Source organism: Callorhinchus milii, unplaced genomic scaffold (genome assembly GCF_018977255.1).
Source record: "Callorhinchus milii isolate IMCB2004 unplaced genomic scaffold, IMCB_Cmil_1.0 Scaffold3, whole genome shotgun sequence".
In the NCBI taxonomy this organism is placed as follows: Eukaryota; Metazoa; Chordata; class Chondrichthyes; order Chimaeriformes; family Callorhinchidae; genus Callorhinchus; species Callorhinchus milii.
Genome location: NW_024704744.1, coordinates 78,158,923 through 78,178,768, shown reverse-complemented (window position 1 = coordinate 78,178,768; position 19,846 = coordinate 78,158,923). Strand labels below are relative to the sequence as shown.

Genomic DNA, 19,846 nt, shown 5'->3' with positions numbered 1-19,846 from the left:
AAAGAAGAGTCCATCTTGCTGCACAGGAATGAGATCAGTGCCCCAGGTGAGGGAGTGGAGAGATTCCTGCTCTGAGTCTCTATTCAGCAGCACATGCTTAGGCAAAACACTGAAGCAAAGCACAGAAGAGTAACCAGCAGTTGTGGGCATAACACCAGTAGGCGGGCAAGGTACGACCTTCACATGAGCGTGAGTGAGTGAGTGAGTGAGTGAGTGAGTGAAGGAGTGAGTGAGTGAAGGAGTGAAGGAGTGAGTGAGTAAGTGAGTGAGTGAGTGAAGGAGTGAGTGAGTGAAGGAGTGAGTGAGTGAGTGAGTGAAGGAGTGAAGGAGTGAGTGAGTGAGTGAGTGAAGGAGTGAGTGAATCAGTGAGTGAATCAGTGAGTGAATCAGTGAGTGAATCAGTGAGTGAATGAAGGAGGGAGTGAGTGAATTAGTGAGTGAATGAAGGATGGAGGGAGTTAGAGAATCAGTGAGTATGTGAGTCAGTGAAGGAGGAAGGGAATGAGTGAATCGGTGAGTGAGTCAATCAGTGAGTAAGTGAGTTAGTGAAGGAGGGAGCGTGTGAATGAATCGGTGAGTGAGTGAAGGAAGAAGTGAGTGAATCAGTGAGTACGTGAGTTAGTGAAGGAGGAAGGGAGTGAGTGAATCGGTGAGTGAGTGAAGGAGAAAGTGAGTGAATCAGTGAGTATGTGAGTTAGTGAAGGAGGGAGCGAAATAGGAGGAAAGGAAAGAAAACATCTTCAAGAAAAAGACAAGAAGACTTTCAGCCTTCAGCTGGTGCGTCACTTGAATTGATTGATTACATAAGATTTTGCGAAAGCTAAACAAAACCACAGAGATCTAATAGACACACTACTACAAAAACAAGAGGCCACACAAACCCCACTGCTAACAACAGGAACTGTTGTTTCACAGTAGGACTCCTGTGCTGAGACAACAGTTGCTGCCGTGAAGCTTTGAGCAAAAGGAATTCCATTTCGTGCCCTGCGATACTTCACCAAAATTACCTTTTTTTCCAAATCCGACAGATCCATTGACCCCCATCCCCTCCCAATCACCCACCTCACCTCCCAACTCACCTCACCCATCTCTTCCTCATACACTGAATACATACTCATATAATCCATCCTCATTTCTTCAGTCCAAGGCTGTTTGTGGGACACTGCTGTGCGCAATTGGCTGCTGCGTTTTGACCACAAAATATAGTCAGTTCACTTTACAGTTTATTCTGTGAAGCACTCCGAGACCTCCCGATGACTTGATTATTATTATTATCCACCCCCTGCGTACCACTTTGTTTACAGCTGAAGGTTTTCTCATTCCACTAGCCGTAACTTTAACTTAAAGAAATCCAATTCATAAAAATAAGGTTCAAGCCTCACGTTGGGACTTTTGAGATGACAACCTGACTGGCTCTCCAGTGCAGTTCTGGGAAGAGCACCACATTGTCAGAGGTGCTCATCAGATGTTCAAAAATCACCTGGTGCTGTTTAAAAAGAGAAGGAAGTTTCTCCCAGTGTCTTGGCCAACAATCCCCCTGAAAAAATCGGTCATTCAGTTCACGGCTGTTTGGGAGACACTGCTGTACGTAAATTGGTTTCAATGTTCATCTGCACATACACAACGGCTACACTTTACAGTAAAATCCTGTGAAGCACTTTGAGAAGTGTGAACTATGTGGCAAGGCGCTGTATCAAATGCAGAGATTCTTATTATTATTACATTTCACCCATCCGAACATGCCCTTATTATTTTGAAAGAAAAATAATCTTCCCTAACCAGTTTGACAACTTCAAACCAGTGTCAAGTAGATCAGAAGCATTGTTCATTTCATTTTTCTTCCCCCACCCCACTCCCGAAAAACCACAACATTTTGGGACACACATAAACATACACGTCGCTATATCAACTGCAAGGATTATTATTATTACTGCCCCCGGAAAGCCATCCTCCAATCGATTAACAATTGGGTGACTCGTTATTGCTAGGTAAACAGAGGCGTGTGGGTAAAGAAACTTGGCTAAGGCTTTGCCTGCCCAGGAATCCAACCTGGATCCTCTCGCTTGCGATAAACCAGGACGCCTCAGGACTCCACTGTATTGTACTGCGTACAGATTGCAACTCCACAAATTACACATTCACCGCACTTTGCGAATCAGTTAATCCTGTGAAGCGCTTTGAGACGTCCTTCCTGACGTGAAAGGCTTGTTAGTGTTATATATTTACAGAGAGAGTCTGACTGGTAGGGGAGGCAGCAGCTATATAAAATGATCTGTTTTCAATTCCGATCAGCCCTGCTCGAGTTCTCAAGTTTATGAAGCAAGTAAGTCTGGTGTCTCTGAGGATGTGTATTCCAGCTTGCTTGGTTTGACTGTACATTTAATGCCGCGTTCCTGTTTAAACAGTTGTTGACACAATACAAGTGGAGATCAGGTCTGTGCAAGCAGGACATACCAGAGAGGCACACTGTAAGCAAACAGCGTTAAGAGAAAGTTCACAAGAAATAAAGGCGTGAATCCAGCTTTTGTAGAAGCTTATGCAAGGCGCTGGGCGAAGCTCGTCAGAGACAAACTGTGACTGTTTGCAAGATAATAACAAGTAAATAAGCCTTTCACCTCAGGAGGGCGTCTCAAACCACATCCGAGGATTTCACTGTAAACGCAACTGCGTATTTGGTGGACGAACACGTTAGACAATTTGCACGCAGCGACTTCCCACAAACAACCAATTTTTTTCAGCGGGGATTGTTGGCCAGGACATCGGAAGAAACTCGCTCCTCTTTATGGGTAGTGTCACGGGATCTTTACTGTCCACCTGAACAGGCACAGATGGGGCCTTTGTTTAGTGTCTCATCTGAAGGACGGCACCTCCGACAATGCAGCACTGTCCCTCTAGCATTGCATTGAAGTTCAAAAAGTCTTCAACCTGGGGCCTGGAGTGGTGGGGGTGGAGGGAGGGAAGACTTGAACCCATAATCTTCTGACTCGAGAGAGGCGAGATTGCTACTGAGGGAGCCAGGCCAACACTTAGGAGGAAAATACACCAGACCTAACCACTTAGAAGAGAAATGACACTCGTTGGGAGAAGTGTCGCAGAATATTAATGCAACGCTTCAAAAAAAAATACCCCTTTCATTACGCCAAATGTCAAAGAATATTTACAATTCCTTCTGCCTTGTGTCAGTTCACTCCTCGCCGAGAGGTTATGTGAAGCAGTGTCTGCTGAAGTCTGAGGGCTGGAAACCAGAGAGAAGCTAGGAGCTGCCAAGCTTGGCAGTGTATACATTGCTAACCTTCCAGATTTTAAATACTTTCAGACTTTCCCCCCTTTTTTTCTTATTATTCGCCTCAAAGCCGGATTTAAAGCTACGCAAACAATGTAACATTAAACAGAAATGTTCCTCGTTCACCACTTTCGCTGTTTAATTCTTGTGATCTCGCAGACTGCCCTGCGGATGTTAGAAGCAATATTTCTTTCTTAATAACAACAATAATAATAATCCTTGCATTTGATATAGCGCCTTATCACATCGTTGAGACGTCTCAAAGCGCGTCACAGAATATACTGTAAAGTGGATAGGCTGTGTATTTTTGTGGGTGAAACGCAGCAGCCAATTGCATACAGCATACAGCAGTGTCATGGATTTTTTGGAGGGAGGGATTATTACCCCTAGAAAGCAATCTGCGATTCAACTAACAACTGGGTTCCTACTTACTGCTTGGTAAACAGAGACTGGTGGTTAGGAAACTTGCCTAAGGTTTCGCCCCGCCCGGGAATTAAACACAGGGTGTCCCCTCTCTTTTCTGCTGCAGGATCTTTAACATCCACCTGAACAGGCAGAAGGGACCTCGGCTTAACATCTCGATGCAACACTCCCCCAGCACTGCCCTGGAGTGTCAGCTTAGACTGCGAGATCAACATAAACTTTTTTTTCTTCAAAAAGGATAAGGATTAAAACAAAGAACTGGAAGATGAAAAGAATCGAACGGGAATAAACATTGTGTACACTTCACTTGCTTAGTTAGCCTACAGATGCCACCAAAGGCCAACAACAAGAATAACTTGCACTTGCATAGCCTTGCATAGCCTTTCACAGAGGGTCAAGTCTCGGAGCGCTTAAGGACAGAATTGGACCCTGAGCAAAGCTGTGACCATAGTCAGGGTCGGAGAAGTAGGTTTCAAAGCAGGGCTTCAAGACAACAAGTTGTATTTACATAGCAGCCCTTTATGCAGAGTGGTGACTCGGAGTGCTCCGGGAGAGAGGTGGAGAGGTAGAGAGATTGAGGTAGGAATTCCGCAGGAAAAATTTCTATTTTACGTGCAAGTTGTTATGATATGGAATGCACTGCCTGAAAAGGTCGTGGAAGCAGATTCAATGATAGCTATCAAAACGGAATTGGATGTACACTTGAAAAGAAAAAAAAATTGCAGGGCTCTGGGGAAAGAGCGGGGGAGTGAGACTGATTGGACAGCTCTTTCAAAGAGTTGGCACAGGCACGATGGGCCGAATGGTCTCCTTCTGTGCTGTAAGATCCTACGATTCTATGTAGGTCAAAGATGATGGAACTGAAAGCTCGGCCATTGATAGAAAGGGGAAGCCTGGGGACAGGTAGTTGGGCGGAGGAGTGGGGTACATCGGAACAAACAGGGAAGCCCACGTGTGTTTTTTTGCAGTGACAGAAAAGGGCAGTAAAGTGTGAGGAATGGCAGGAAGCTTTGAAAGAGTTAACCCGCAAGCTTGTTCATCCATCCGTCCAAACAGCCCTTTTTTTCCCCACCGGAGAACTGAAAACTCGCTGACAAGAAGAAACATACCTTAAAAAAAAGGCCCTGAAAAACTCCCTGGCATGAAATTACCTGATGCTCACTTGATTCCTTGCCCTATTCCCCATAAGCCTTTTGTTTTGCTGTTTTGCAATGTTACCATGTCCGACCCTGGCTCGCTTCCAGGAACGACTGAGGCTCTGCGCACCAGGGAATTTAAACCAGTTCAGATTGATCCAACTCATTTTCACTCGTATGCACTCACTCGTGGGGGGAGAGGGAGGGAGGAAGGGAGGGGGGAACAGGAGGGGGAGAGGAAGGGAGGGAGGGAGGGAGGGGGGAGGGGGGGGGGAGGGAGGGAGGGATGGAGGGAAGGGGGATGGGGGAGGGTGCGGAAACCAACTTGGTAGAAGCCAGTGAGCATCAGTGGTTCACTACAAATTTGATCATGGCTACTTACTGCCTCCGTGCTAATGCGCGGAGAAGGTCGCATTGATTTTGCCATATGAGGATCTCTCTAGTTACAGGAAGTGTTTCAGATCATCTTAGCTTGCGTGTGAGAATCCCAATTAAACCACGCGCACAAACGATTCATGGACTGAGCCTGGGAAACGTATGCAAGCATGCCTGCACTTGTTATTATGGAAGGATTTCTATTATCATGTGCGTATGTCACAGGACGGTGCTGATTTTGTGTATGTCGTGACTGTGTATTTTGTGTATGTCCACAAAATACACAGTCACGCCACTTTATAATATATAGTGCAAAGCGCTTTGAGACGTCACAATGATGTAATAAAGCTCTATATCAAATGCAACAATTATTATTATTATTATTAATTAAGCTGCCTTCCTCAACGTTATTCACAAGTGTCAAAAAGATCTCTCGCACAACCAAGTATTGCGTGAGTGTGATGTCAATAAAATATATAAGTGGTGTTTCTTTTCTTGGAACGCTGTTATTAAACCGAAAAATACAAAGAAAAGGTTTTCCTTTTTTTCTTACAACCCTAACCCACAGAAGGCTTATAGGATCGAGAACTAGAATTAGAAAAACACATGCTTATTATAAATATATATTTATATGTGATACAATGCTTTATGACTGCACAGGGCGATCAGGGTCAGGGCTTCCCATGTTACCTGACAGCCTGACGGGTGCTTCTGTCCTGGCCTCAGTATATGAATGAGGACAGCGTTCTCTGAGACAAAACCACCCACACGCCTGTTAGATAGCTGACAGCACTGAGGCCAGACAGGAACTCTGGTCTTTGTTACAGGAGGTCGGTCTTGTTCTGAGTGTTACGTCAGACAGGACTGCGGTGCTCCAGACTTGCTCTGAGTGTTATATCAGTTAGGAGTGGGATATTCCAGACTTGCTCTGAGTGTTATATCAGTCAGGAGTGGGATATTCCAGACTTGCTCTGAGTGTTATATCAGTGAGGAGTGGGATATTCCAGACTTGCTCTGAGTGTTATATCAGGCAGGAGTTGGTATGTTCTGGACTTGTTCACAGTGTCAGGCAGGCAAAGTGTTAGACAGGCCTGGAATGTCCTAGACTTGCTTTGAGTTTGCGAAGAATTCTCTCTGGGGAAACTGCGGAACATGAATATCAAAAACCAAACCTCCCCTCACAATCGCTACCGCAAACGGCAAATAGCCCCAACCTGACCTGGTTCTGAGCAACATGTTAAACCAAGGTCTGTGTTCCTCTCGACACTTTATCTCACAAATGACTAGTTGCTGCTTTCAAAACGTTTCCCCGTCCTTAATTCCAGTCAACAGAATTGACTCTTAGGTAATCAATCCTGTCGTTCAAATGCCACTCTTAAGTGTGTTATAAGATTACAGGGGGATTGAAAGTGGGTCAAAGTGTGAAACCTGACTATCGATGATCGATTACAAATTACTGGAGGTTATTTTCTTTTTTTTCTCTCTCGCGGTCAGGCTCACGCAGAAACCCATCACCAGGTTTAAGAGCATCCAAACCAGACTGGGCGTTCTGGGTTGGCAAGCCATACACAATTCCCGTGTTTGGAAAGGAATGGAATACAAACTCTCTCTCTCTCTCGCTCCCCAGAGGGATGCACCCCCAACCCCCCCAACACACTTGCTTAAATCTGGAGCATTTTAGCGCAGCTGGCAAGAGTCAGGCAAGGCATGGGGACCCCAGAGTGTGCGTTGCGGTAACTGCTGGAGTCTAACCAGCTAAAACCACGTAGCTTGCCATTGAGGGAGGGCACTGTCCCAACTTGCTGTCAGCTCTGGTCCCAGACAGTCTGGACTAGTGATATTGCTGCCCTGGCCAGTGAAGATGTTGCCTGGGCTAGTGATTCTGCTGCCTGGGCAACAGTGGAAGGAATGTCTCACCAATGGGAGTTGGAAGTGATTCAGTCTGCTTTCCAAGAAGTGGGAGGAGTGCGGAAGGGAAAGTAAGAACTAGGCCAAATTAATGGGTGGGGGGAAATGTTTTTCTCTACACCCTGTGGTCGTCCCGATGTGCGGAGGTATGAGTTGGGGGCGGGGAGGGGTTCAACATTACAGAGAAGTAATCGGACACCATATTAGCATTTCAAGCTGGTGTAAGGAACATCTGCGCTGGATTAGGTCAGCGTTTGGCGTGTGACTAACATAATGATGGCGGTTCCTGTGCAATTTACCTCTGCTACGCCAACCTTTGTGTTTACCATCATAACAAAATGTCTGGGACAGAACAAGCCCACGTTCATTCCCACAATCTGACCCTAGCCAGTCTGGCCGAACAACACTCCGGGATTCGGTAAATGAGGAGTGTTCCTCTCAGAGGGGGAGGGGGGGAACGAGAGAGATAGAGAGAGAGAGAGAGAGAGAGAGAACACATTCCATTCGAGACACGAGGAATTTTCAATGTGTCGAAGCATATATGGAGCTCTCAATCTGGTTTAGATACTCTTTAAGCAAGGGTTGTTCCCGCGTGTATCGGATCAGAACATCCCGCCAGGGAATAGACAGTGCTAAGAGCAACAGGACAATGGCTGATTTGCGGGGGTCTGGTTCGCAGGAATCTGATGGGTAAAAATTCGACACAACGTTGATAAATGGTCAGGCGATTCTAACATCTTCCTGCGAGGACATTGGCCATCACCTGTCCAGTCACTTTGAGCTGGTTACTGTAAAGTCCTGCAGCACAGTGGTTAGAGCACTCGCCTCCCAAGTGAGAGGACCCAGGTTCGATTCCTGGGTGGGACAACACCTTAGCAAGTTTCCTTACTCTACGCACCTCTGTTTATCTAGCAGCAAGTAGGAACCCAGTTTTTAGTCGATAGGCAGATCACTTTCCGGGGGTAATAATCCCTCTAAGAAAACGTAATGGTCACTTCAATCCACGATTGTTTGTGTGACACTGCTCTGCGCAATTGGCTGCCACAAAATTGGCAGCGAATTGCCCACAAAATACACAGTCAATCCGCTTTACAGTATATTCTGTGAAGCGCTTTGGGATATCTTAACGACGTGATAAGGCGCTACTTCAAATGCAAGGATTATTATTAGTAGTAGTATTAATGTCGAGGCCAGAGAACTTGCTCTTTGTGTTATAATCCCTACCTTGTGCAGACGTGTAATTTAGGGGAGTGAATAACAGCAGGAAATTCCTGGGGACAAAAGGCCAAACACAATTTATAGCCGCAATATAAAAGAAAAGCTTACTCTGCACCCAATGCCGGGTGGGAATTTGAGTTTGTACGAGCATAAGCATAGTTGGACGCCAAAAGTCAAGTGCCGAAAAACACAGAAGAAAAGCTTTAATCCACCTGCATTGTATTTATGATTGTTACAAACATATCAAAAAGGCCGTAGCTGCTTTCTACAGCCATTTTGTCATTTGCTTTGGCAGCAATTTTGAGGAATATTTTTGGTCCATCGGCATGGAAAAATATTGTATGTGTCTTATTTCCACAGCCAACACAGCCACAGCCTCCGCTCCTGTTTTCTTTTTTGCGAAGTGTTTCGTTCGCATTTATCTGTGTTCAAACATTCTTAGGATGACACAAAGCTTTCTCAGTGTGATTCAGTTTTCTTGGAATTCCTGTCTGTCTGTCTAAATGCTGGCACCGTTCTGTATTTACTTTTACAGAAATCCAGGCAGAAACTCATCTGTTTTATGTGTATTTTCACATAGATTCACTCACACACAAAGATTTCGCCCACAAAATACACAGTCAATCCACTTTACAAGATATTTTGTGAAGTGCTTCTCAACGAAGTGATAAGGCCCTATATCAAATGTAAGGATTATTATTAAAGATTTTTATTAGATAGAGACACACAGATGCAACATGCGCACACACCTACACAAACACACACAGACAAACTGACACACACACACACACACACTGAGACACACTGCCTTCCCATATATTTTCCCTTTTACTCTGGCTAAAAAAATCTGAAGTGTGTACAAAAGTTGCACGTTCAAAACATTTTCCTCGCTCGAGAAGGAGAGTGGACGTGACTTACAGCGGGACTACACAAGCAAACATGTCGTGTACAAACAGTGCCTCCGACCAAGGTGTTTGAGCATGTTGGTGAGCAGGGGAGAAGGTCACTTGTCGAGCACACCTTCTGGTTTCGCAACCTCTCTAAGGCTCAGCCATATATTTTATTTTCAGAAGCCAGGCAAAGGGGAAAAGGCTGTATTCTAGCTGCTGCGATTTGCCCACAGAATACACAGTCACTGAACTTTACAGTATATCCTGTGAAGTGTTTGAGACGTCTCAACGACGTTATAAGGTGCTATATCAAATGCAAGGCTTATTCTTATTACCAGTCGCTTTACCAGACAAGGTAACAAATAATAACAACCAGCCTTATTTTGGTGTTGCACCTTATTGTGTCGACAAACCGTCTCAAAGCCCTTCATGGAATTTTACTGTAATGTTTGATGATTGTGCAAACTTATAACAATACAGTAATAATAATAAACTTTGTATTTGATTTTGAGCCTGTCATGTCAGGAGTTCTTCTCAAAGTTCATCATGGGATTCATGATGATAATAATAATCCTTGTATATTTGATACAGTGCCTGATCACATCGTTGAGATGTCTCAAAGTGAATTTACTGCAAAGTGTAGAGGCTGTATATTTTTTGGCAAACACGCCTTTCAATTTGCGCACCGCAATGTCCCACAAAAACCCACAAAGTAAGTGACCAATTTTATTTTGGAGATTCTTGGCCAGGACACTGAGAGAAACTTCCTTCTCTTTTCAAATAGTGCTACAGGATCTTTAACAGACAGGACCTTAGTGTAACAGCTCATCCGAAGGATGGCACCACCGAAAGTGAGGAGCACACACACCCCAGCAGTGCACTGGAATTGTTATCCTAGACTGTGAGTGAGCTCAAAGACCCAACACGAGAGGCTCAAACCCACAACCTCCTGACTCGGTGGCAAGCATGCTGGCGAATTGAGCCAGATTGACACCGCAAAATTAGGATATAAAGCTTTAAAATGTTTAACACGACGCACTTAGAAAGTTACAATAATCTGTTGACTCTTACCATTGCTCACAATGATCCTGGATTTGTTTTCTTTCCATTATACTTTCGCTATATATTTTTTTTGGAGGATAATAATCCCTCCCCACTCCCCCTAAAAAAAACGTGGTCACTTCAATCCCCAACTGTTTGTGGGACACTGCTGCGCGCAATTGGCTGCCGTGTTTCGCCCACAAAATACACAGTCACTCCACATTACAATATATACTGTGAAGTGCTTTGAGACGTCCTAATGATCTAATAAGGCGCTGTATCAAATGCAAGAATTACTATTGTTGTTATTTCTCTCTCTCACCCCCACCCCCCATGAGGTTGTGATGGAAGGGTTTCTGTGTGCTTCAGAGGTAATTCAGCACTAAAAGGGCAATTCATGTCATATACTTATCAAGGGAGAGTTCAGGGCTGCCTGAACCTGCCTGAGGTTGATCACTGGTCTCCAATTATTTCTTCATCAGCGTTTGCTAATGTGGGGCTGATTGATGAATGATTTTGGCCACAATCTCCCCAGCAGTGATTGGGAGAGGCTGTGACAGACAAGTGTGAGTGTTTGTGGGTGGGTGGGGATAAGAGAGGTTGTTGTGTCGTATGATGTGATGTATCTTCTGTTAGGAGGTGGTTTGGATAGACCACCAGAAGCGTTCCCATCAAGGCGAAAATACTACTATTAATAAATAAATGAATAAATAATAAAGGAAATATATAAGACATATAATAATCCTGACATTCGATATCGGGCTTTATATCACATCATTGAGACGACTCAAAGCGCTTCACAGTATATATTACAAAGTGGAGTGACTATCTTTTTTTGTGCGATATCCGGCAGCCATTGGAGCACAGCAAGGTCCCACAAATAGTCGCGGATTGAGTGACCAAATTATAATTTGGGGGGGAGAAGGGATTATTACCCCGAAAAACGATCCACCAATCAACTAATAACTGGGTTCCTACTGGTAGGTAAACAGAAAGGTTTTGCCCCGCCCGGGAATCGAACCCGGGTCTTCTCGCTTGCGAGGCGAGTGCTCTAACCAATAAACTCTGGGACGCAACCCTCTGTGTGGAGTACTATATAAATGCAAGTTGTTGTGTTGTAAGCTACAAGAATCTATGATACACTACGGGACTCCACATATCGATCTACAAAAGGCAAAATACTGCAGATGCTAGAAATCTTATCGATCTACAAATTGAATGTGAACATATGTGGCAATGTAAAACAAACATAGTCCCTATATTCATTGGTGCAACTATTCAGAGGTGGCTTGACAAAACACCTGGTGAAGAAGATATCAATCTATTGATATTTTAGAAAACTCAAAATATATTGAGAAAAGTACCATCCATTTATTTATATGTAATGCGGCAGTGTTATTGGTCTGGCTGACCCATCCCTGAAAACCACGACCTCTCAAGAGTTAAACTGTAATAACATAAGATTAATAATAATCCTTGCATTTGATATTGCGTCTTGTCATGTTGTTGAGACCTCTCAAAGCCCTTCACAGGATATACTGTGAAGTGGATGAGTATTTTTTGTGGGCGAATCCTAAGTATAAATAAAACTAAATGGAGTTCCGTAGCATAGTGTTTAGAGCCCTCGCCTTGCGAGCGAGAGGACCTGGGTTTGATTCCAGGCGGGGTGAAACCTTAGGCAAGTTTCCTTGCTCCACACGCCTCTGTTTACCCAGCAGTAAGTAGGAACCTGGTGAATCATAGAATTATACAGCACAGGAGGCGGCCATTCGGTCCATTGTGTCTCTGCCGGTTGTTAATCGATTGGCGATCTCTTTCCAGGGGTAATAATCCATCGCCAACCCCCCAAAAGAAAATCACTCAATCTACGACTGCTTGTGGGACACTGCTGTGCACATTTGGCTGCCGCGTTTCACCCACAAAATACTCGGGAGTAAAAAGTCAGGAGAGAGAGAGAGAAGGGAGGCAACAGCTGCAATGAGCGTCCCAGACTGCAAGTGAGCAGCTGGAAAGCAGAGAGAGCCCGAGAGAGAGAGAAGGAGGGAGAGAGAGAATGCAATAAGCACACACACACATTTGTGAACAAGAGAGTGAGAAGAAATAAAAGTAGATCTGAGAAAAGTGCGGTGGGGAGTGTGGTGGGGTGTGGGAGAAGAGAAAAACAAAGAAAGGAAAGAATTACGCAGGGGTAAGTGTAAATCTGGTGGAAAACTTTTCGGGGAGAGTGAAAGAAAAAAAAGGGAAAATGAAATAAGATGCAAGCAGAACGTTTCTTTGGCCTACATCCCAAAAGGCATTCCCCAGTCTCACATCCGACCCAGCTGGTCATCTGTGACAGCCAGCACTGTCTGCGGAGGAAGCCCAATGTGTTAGCCTGAGCTAACAGGGGCCTACTAACCCCCCAATTCTACCCCCTCCATCGTTGGGACTGTTCTTTAAGATTAATCCTCGCATTTGAGGATCTTATCACGTCGTTGAGACGTCTCAAAGCGCTTCGCGGGATGGACCCTTAAGTGAATTTGACTAATTTGCGGCTGAAACGCGGCAGCCAATTGCACACAGGTAGGTTTTCAATCCAACCTTAAAACCTACTCTTTCAAATGTGTCTACGGTCACCCATCCCCACCGCCACTTGATCGGTGTCTGATCCCGCACCCCCAACCCCTGTGAAGTGCTCGGAGACATTTGATCAACGTGAAGGTGCTACTTATATGATGTCCTACTTTTTGATGTCCTCCTGGCGTAATAGACATTGTGTTGAATGTAAGATTTATTAGTAGCGGTATTAATGTACGACTCCAGCAGCATTGAGATGCCTTAAAGCGCTTCACAGGATACACTAAAAGTGTGGAGAGAGAGAGAGAGAGAGAGAGAGATGGGAGGGAGAGAGAGAGCAAGAGAGAAAGAGAGACGGGGAGAGAGAGATCGACAGACGGGGAGAGACAGAGAGAGGTAACTCCTGATCTGCAAGGGATTGATCTGTCGATTTGAAGTGAGGTGGGGAGTGTGGTGGGGTGTGGGAGAAGAGAAAAACAGAGAAAGGAAAGAATTACGCAGGGGGAAGTGTAAATAATCCCTCAAAAAAAACAATAATAAATTGGTCATTTTCAATCTACGACTGTTTGTGGGACATTGCTGTGCGCAATTGGCTGCTGCGTTCGCCCACAAATATACAGTCAATTCACTTTGCAGTATGTTCTGTGAAGCGCTTTGGGACGTCCTCCCGACGTGAAAAGCGCTATATCAAATGCAAGGATTATTATTATTATTATTATATCTGGTGGAAAACTTTTCGGGGAGAGTTTCGACACAAGTTTCGCAGATTATTGGTGGTTGGGAAACGAGTCTGTACACAGGGAAGGATACAGACTGGCTACTGTTGTGCTTGTTCCAAAAGAGCCCGCTTCATTTCCTATCACTCCGGGCGATCCGAGGCATTATTTGACAAAACTTTTCAATGTTTGTTTATTTTTCTCTGATGGCATCTTGGCCGTTTGTCAGCCTGGCTCACTCAGAAGCACTCTCGCCTCCGAGTCAGAAAGTGGTGGCTTCAAGCCTCCACGTCGGACACTTGAAGTTTAAAGGCCAAGTTGACACGCCCGGTGCAGGGCTGGATGGTGGGGGTGGGGGCGGGTGGGGGCGGGTGGGTGGGAAGGAGTGCTGCATTGTCAGAGCTGCTGCCCTTCCGATCTTATCACCTTCACATCAAAATTTACGAGCCAAACCCTTTAGACAGCTTCAATAAATCTTCCATCTGATATTGCGGCTTTCATATCGGAAGGACATCTCAAACGCCCAATAGGATACGCTGTGAAGTGCAGTGACTGTCCATTTTGTTACAGCAATAATAACCCTTGCATTTCAGATAGCGCCTTATCACGTGGTCGAGGCATCTCAAAACGCTTTGCAGGTTACACTGGGAAGCTGACGGTGTAGCTAGGGAGCAAACTAGGCAGCCGGTTTGCACACAGCAGTGTCCCACAAAGAGCCATGGAGTGTGTGACCGATTGGGGGATTGTTGGCCAGGACACCGGGAGAAACTCCCTTCTCTTTGCGAATAGCCCAGCGCGATCTTTAACGTCTACCCGAACAGGCAGTGTCACCATTGGTGGAACGAACAAGCTGGTTTAATTTGAGAATTACAAAAGAAAAATTGCTGAGTTAAACGCCTATAATTTGTTTTTAACATGTTAACTTTACAAGGAGGGGAAAGATACTATTTGTCATTGCTCAGAAGAGGTGGGGAGGGCGGTGGTGGGGGTGACTGATCAAGTGGGGGGGGGTGGTTAAGATTAAAATAGCTCATAACTTCCCTACAAAAGCAATATGAGCCCCGTGAATGTAAGGTGAGAGTTGTCAGCAACGCAGAACAATGCTATTGAAAAACACATGACACGGTGCGTCAAAGGATACTGCATATTTTAAATGGAAAAGAGTGCATCCGATACAGTGTGCGTCGGGAGGGTGGTGGGGGGGCGGAGGGGCGAGGGTGAAGGGAGAGGGGGGGAGAGGGAGAGCAGGATTGTTACGCTGTTTTCAGTTGGACCTGGACAGCCACCTCAAGGTTTCCGTGACTGCACAGTTCTGAGTGCGTCCTATAAAGCAACGAGGCACGGTTGAATAAGTTCGGCCGTGAACGTCCGCACAGTCACTGCACTTTACATATATGTGCAGCGAAGCACTTTGAGACGTCCTCCTGTCAACTTGTAAGGATTGTTGTTGGTGGGTACGACTTCCAGCAGCGAGCCAAAATGATAACATAATATTTGTTGCAATATTATCACGTCGTTGAGATGTCTCCAAAGCACTTCACTGTATTTACTGCACAGTGGGCGAAATGCGACAGCCGGTTTTGCGCACAGCAATGTCCACGGATTGAGTGACCAATTTAATTTGGGGGATTGTCGGCCAGATGGGACCTCGGTTGAACGTTTCATCTGAAGGATGGCAACTCCGATAATGCAACTCACCCCAGCACTGCATTGGAGCGTCATCTTAGACTACGTGATTCCAAGTCCTGACGTGGGGGGGCTTGAACCCACAAACTTCTGACTCGCAGGCGAGAGCTACCCACTGCGCCAGGCTGACGTACAGATATTTATCGATCTCATCAACACCTTTCACCCCACTTCCCTGCCACCTCTTCTCCATTGATTCAGTCATGCTCGACTGCACTCTACACATGTAACCTGCTCCCCTCCCTATAACCTATAAGCGCAGTATTACAGAGGCTGTGGCCTCACTGATCTCCCTCACAGCTTTAAAGGCTCCTAAGGCAATTGATATTTGCAAGTATTCCAGATGTTATTTCCATCCAGTGGAATCCAAGCACATTGCGATTCTCGCCCGGTCTTTCTCTGAATAAAAAGTGCTCGATTCAACACGTAGCCCTACTTCGACATTATAATAACAATAAACCTTTATGTTTTGAGGCAGCGCCCTTCACGTCTGGAGGATGTCTCAAAGCGCTTCACAGGACTTACTATGAAGTGTAGTGACTGTGTCTTTTGCAAGCAAACGTTTCAGTCCTAGCAGTGGAGCTATTGTGCTTGTGTGCGAGTGTATACGTCGGTGTGAGCATGTGCGTGAGCATGTGTGCGTGTGCATGTCTGTGTGCTTTTTTCTCCCTTGCACTGACTTCTAAACAGTGACAGATGTGAGTCACATACGTATCTGACAGAGCAGGAAACCAGGTCAAGATGCTAAACGGCAGGTACGAGCTTTATTTTGAGGAGGCGAAGGGGGTGTGGGGGTTGTGTATGCGTGTGTGAGCGGTGGGGGTGGGCTATCAGGGAGGAGGAAATACCACCTTTGCCGAGCTCGCTCGTGCACACATTAGTTTGAAGAGGGGCTATTAAAATCAGCAGAGGAATTTAGAACACATCCCCTGCACATGGGAACTCTGCTGGCACAGCGGGGCGTGATCGGAGAGGTACGTCTTAAGGTGGGGATTTCAAAAAGATAAAATAAACAGATAAGAGTGAAATGAGGCAGAGGGATAGAGACAGGGAGTTCCTGAGGTTACGGGCATAGTGGCTGAAGGCATGGCCGCCAATAACAACAACAACTTGGATTTATAAAGCGCCTTCACGCGGGGCAACATCCCGGAGCGCTTAACAGTGCCGGAGAGGGGTGGGGGGAAAGGGGCGGAAAGCATGCAGCAGGTCTGTGTTAGCTGAGAGAATGGGGGTGGGGCGGGGGGGTAGGCGATGGGCAGAGGAGTGGGATGGGAGCAGGCGAGAGAGGTTTTAACAGGGCGGTGTCCACTGTCATAAAAGAGAGGCTTTCACTCCCGACGCTTTTAATAATTTTGTGCTTTTAAATATTGGAATGAAAAAGTGGGCTGAACGCCCTGAGTGTGTGATTCTGGGGCAGAGGCAATACACGCCCTGCCTTCCTGCTCCAAACCATCCCGCTGCTGGAAGCAATTTTAAAAATCGCTTCCAGCAGTATTAAATGGTCGTTGTGAAAAAAAAACTTTTACACTGCAGTTATTCACATGAAATCACATCGTCTGAGCTGACACTCCAACTCAGTGTTGCATTGTCGGGGGGGTGGGGGGGGGGTGCCGCCCTTTGGATGGGACATTAAACCGATGTCCCGTCTGCCTGTTCAGGTGGGGGTTAATGATCCCGTGGCGCATTTCGAAAAGAGAAGGGAGTTTTTCCCCATCGTCCTGACCGCCAAATGCCCCAGGTAAAAGTTGGTCCCTCAATCCGTGACAGTTTGCGGGACATTGCTGTGCGCAACGTGCAGCCTGCGTTTCGCCCGCAATAGTACACAGTCAATCCACTTTGCAATATATTCTGTGAAGCGCTTGAGACATCTCAGTGATGTGACAGGGCCCTGTATCCAATACAATGATGAAATGCAATTAAACCAGCCAAAACAAAGCAAACGTGTTACACGTGGCGACTGTTTCACAAGACGAGCTTTTACTGGGGCTTTTCTTTTTTTTTATTTGCATTTCCTGTATTCCCACATGCCGTGTTTCTGCCAATAATTTATGACTGATCTGCACCCAGTCTGCCCCTCAGCATTTTCATTTAATCTCTGCAACACGGCTTTACAGCAACGTGCCATTAATAATACAAAAACGTACATGTGCGTGAACAAATCTCAGGTAATAAAATTGTGGCTGTGTAAAGCAGACTATTATGCAGCGGGAAAAAGCAGAACATTAAAGATCTTCAAGTTCAGCAATACATGCTTTTTGCTTAGAGCCACAAAACTTTCCTTCTCCATTACTGACCTTGAATAATAATCCTCGGACTTGATACAACATTTTATCATGCCGTTGATGCTTCCCAATGCACTACAGTATAATGCTTTAGTTCAAGGGCTCTGCCTATTGAGAGTCCACTCTACCAGCTCAGTATGTGCAGCCTGGTTAAGCCATCGCAAGTGCTGTAACATGAATCCCTATGGTGGGACGCTTAATTGGAGCTGCTCTCAAAAGCGCTTTGCAAGATACACCATAAAATGGAGTAACTGCTTATTTTGTGGGTGAAACGTGGCACCCAGTTTGCGCACAGCGGTGTCCCACAAATGGCCGTGGATCGAGCAACCAATTTCATCTGGGGGATTGTTGGCCAGGACACCGGGCGAGAAAAATCCCCTTCTCTTTTGAACAAAGCTCCCGAGTGCTGCATTGTCGGAGGTTCCGTCTTTTCGATGAGACATTAAACCGAGGTTCTCTCTGCCTGTCCAGGTAAACGTTAAAGATCCCACTACTCACACCCCCCTCCCCCTCCATGGCTGTTTGTGGGGAACTTGTGTGCGCAAATTGGCTATTACGCTTACCCATAAAATACACAATCATTACACTTTACAGTAAATATCGATAGCATCCTGTGGAGCGCTTTGAGACGTTCTCCTGACATGAAAGGCGCTGTACCAAATGCAAGGACTATTATTATTATTGTTAATAAAGTCATTTCACAAAGCAAATAAGAAGCATTTATTGGACGCATTTATTGCGCCAACTAAACTGTATTTCAAAGGGTGATCAAATAGCAATCGGATACTTCCCAATGCACTACAGTATAATGCTTTAATTCAAGGGCTCTGCCTATTGAGAGTCCACTCTACCAGCTCAGTATGTGCAGCCTGGTTAAGCCATCGCAAGTGCTGTAACATGAATCCCTATGGTGGGACGCTTAATTGGAGCTGCTTTAGTAACTTTCTAAGGGCATCGATGGCAAGTGGAGATCCCTAAAGAGGACAAAATGAACAGTGACAATAACTGTGTGGATTCCTGGGTTTATATTTAAAGTGCCAGCCTGGCTCAGTCGGCAGGACTCTCGTCTCTGAGGCAGAAGGCTGTGGGTTTGTCTCCACGATGGCACTCGAAACTCATCTTGTCCAGGCTGACACTACAGTGCAGCACTGGGTGGAGCGCTGCACTGTTTCGAGGTGCCGGCTTTCGGGCGAGACATTAAACCCGGGTCCTATCAGTGTCTGTTCAAGTGGACGTTAAAGATCCCGTGGCGCTATCCGAAAAGAGTTTCTCCCGGTGTCCTGCCCAACGATCCCCCAGATAAAAAAATTGGCCATTTGCTAGGTGGCTATCTATGGGGTGCTGCTGTGTGTCAAAAATGTCTGCCGTGTCTCGCTCACAAAATTAGGAGTCACTGCACACTTTACCGTATAATCCTGTGAAGCGTTCTGAGGCATCCCCCTGACATGAAAGGTGCATGTATCAGTGGATGTATTAGGCCTATTACAGTGGAGAATATAGTATGGGTTTCTATCTGAAGACAAGACACTGCCGGTGTGAACGGTGCTGAATAAATGCAAGTTGTTGACGTTGTTTTCATCGGTGGTCTCCATGATAGGTTTCAGTCTTATGTCTTTGAAACCCCTTGGACCCTTCTACATTATAAAAATAATAATAATCCTTGCATTTTGATATAGCCTCTTATCATGTCATTGAGACGTCTCAAAGCGCTTCACAGGATACACTATAAAGTGAATTGACTGTATATTTTATGGGCGGCAACCAATTGTGTACAGCAGTCCAAATTCAATCCAGCTTTGCTCGATGAAGCCTTTGCCAAGTAATCACACCTAAATCAGGTCCTGGTTTTAAACCCAAACAGTCCGATATATCAACAGGAGATCGTGTTTAACAGGGGGAGTAGCGTCGTTTAAGCATTTTAAATGCCCACGCCTGGGTATCGGTTGCAAAAACAATATTGTTTTCAGATTCCTTTGGAAGAGTTTAATTCCATTGCTTTGCCTCAGTAATCCTCTGACAGGAGGTGAAGTGCTGTTAAGCATAAGTCAGCTACTCAAATGGCAGCAATAATAACAGTAATAATCCTTCCATTTGATACAGCGTCTTATCACGTTGTCGAGACATTTCAAAGCGCTTCACAGGAATCAATGTAAAGTGCAGTGAATGTATCTTGTAAGCCTACGCAATTTCTTGCAAGCAAAGCCCCGCAAATAATCGTGAGGTCAGTGACCAATTGAATGGGCGATTTTATGGGGGGGCGTGGGGGGTGGGGGTGGGTGAGGGGTGGGGGGTGAGCAGAATCTGTTGGCCAGGACACTGGGGAGAAACTTCC

At 45.6% G+C, this 19,846-nt stretch overlaps 1 protein-coding gene and 1 non-coding gene across 4 annotated transcripts in view; one reads left to right on the top strand and one right to left on the bottom strand.

Moving 5' to 3' along the window:
- Positions 1–19,846, bottom strand: part of LOC103177894 (homeobox protein Meis1) — a 156,998-nt gene that overhangs the window by 25,807 nt on the left and 111,345 nt on the right. The window lies entirely within an intron of this gene.
- Positions 7,921–7,992, top strand: trnag-ccc. The gene has a single exon. It is a non-coding gene; the product is annotated as a tRNA-Gly (tRNA).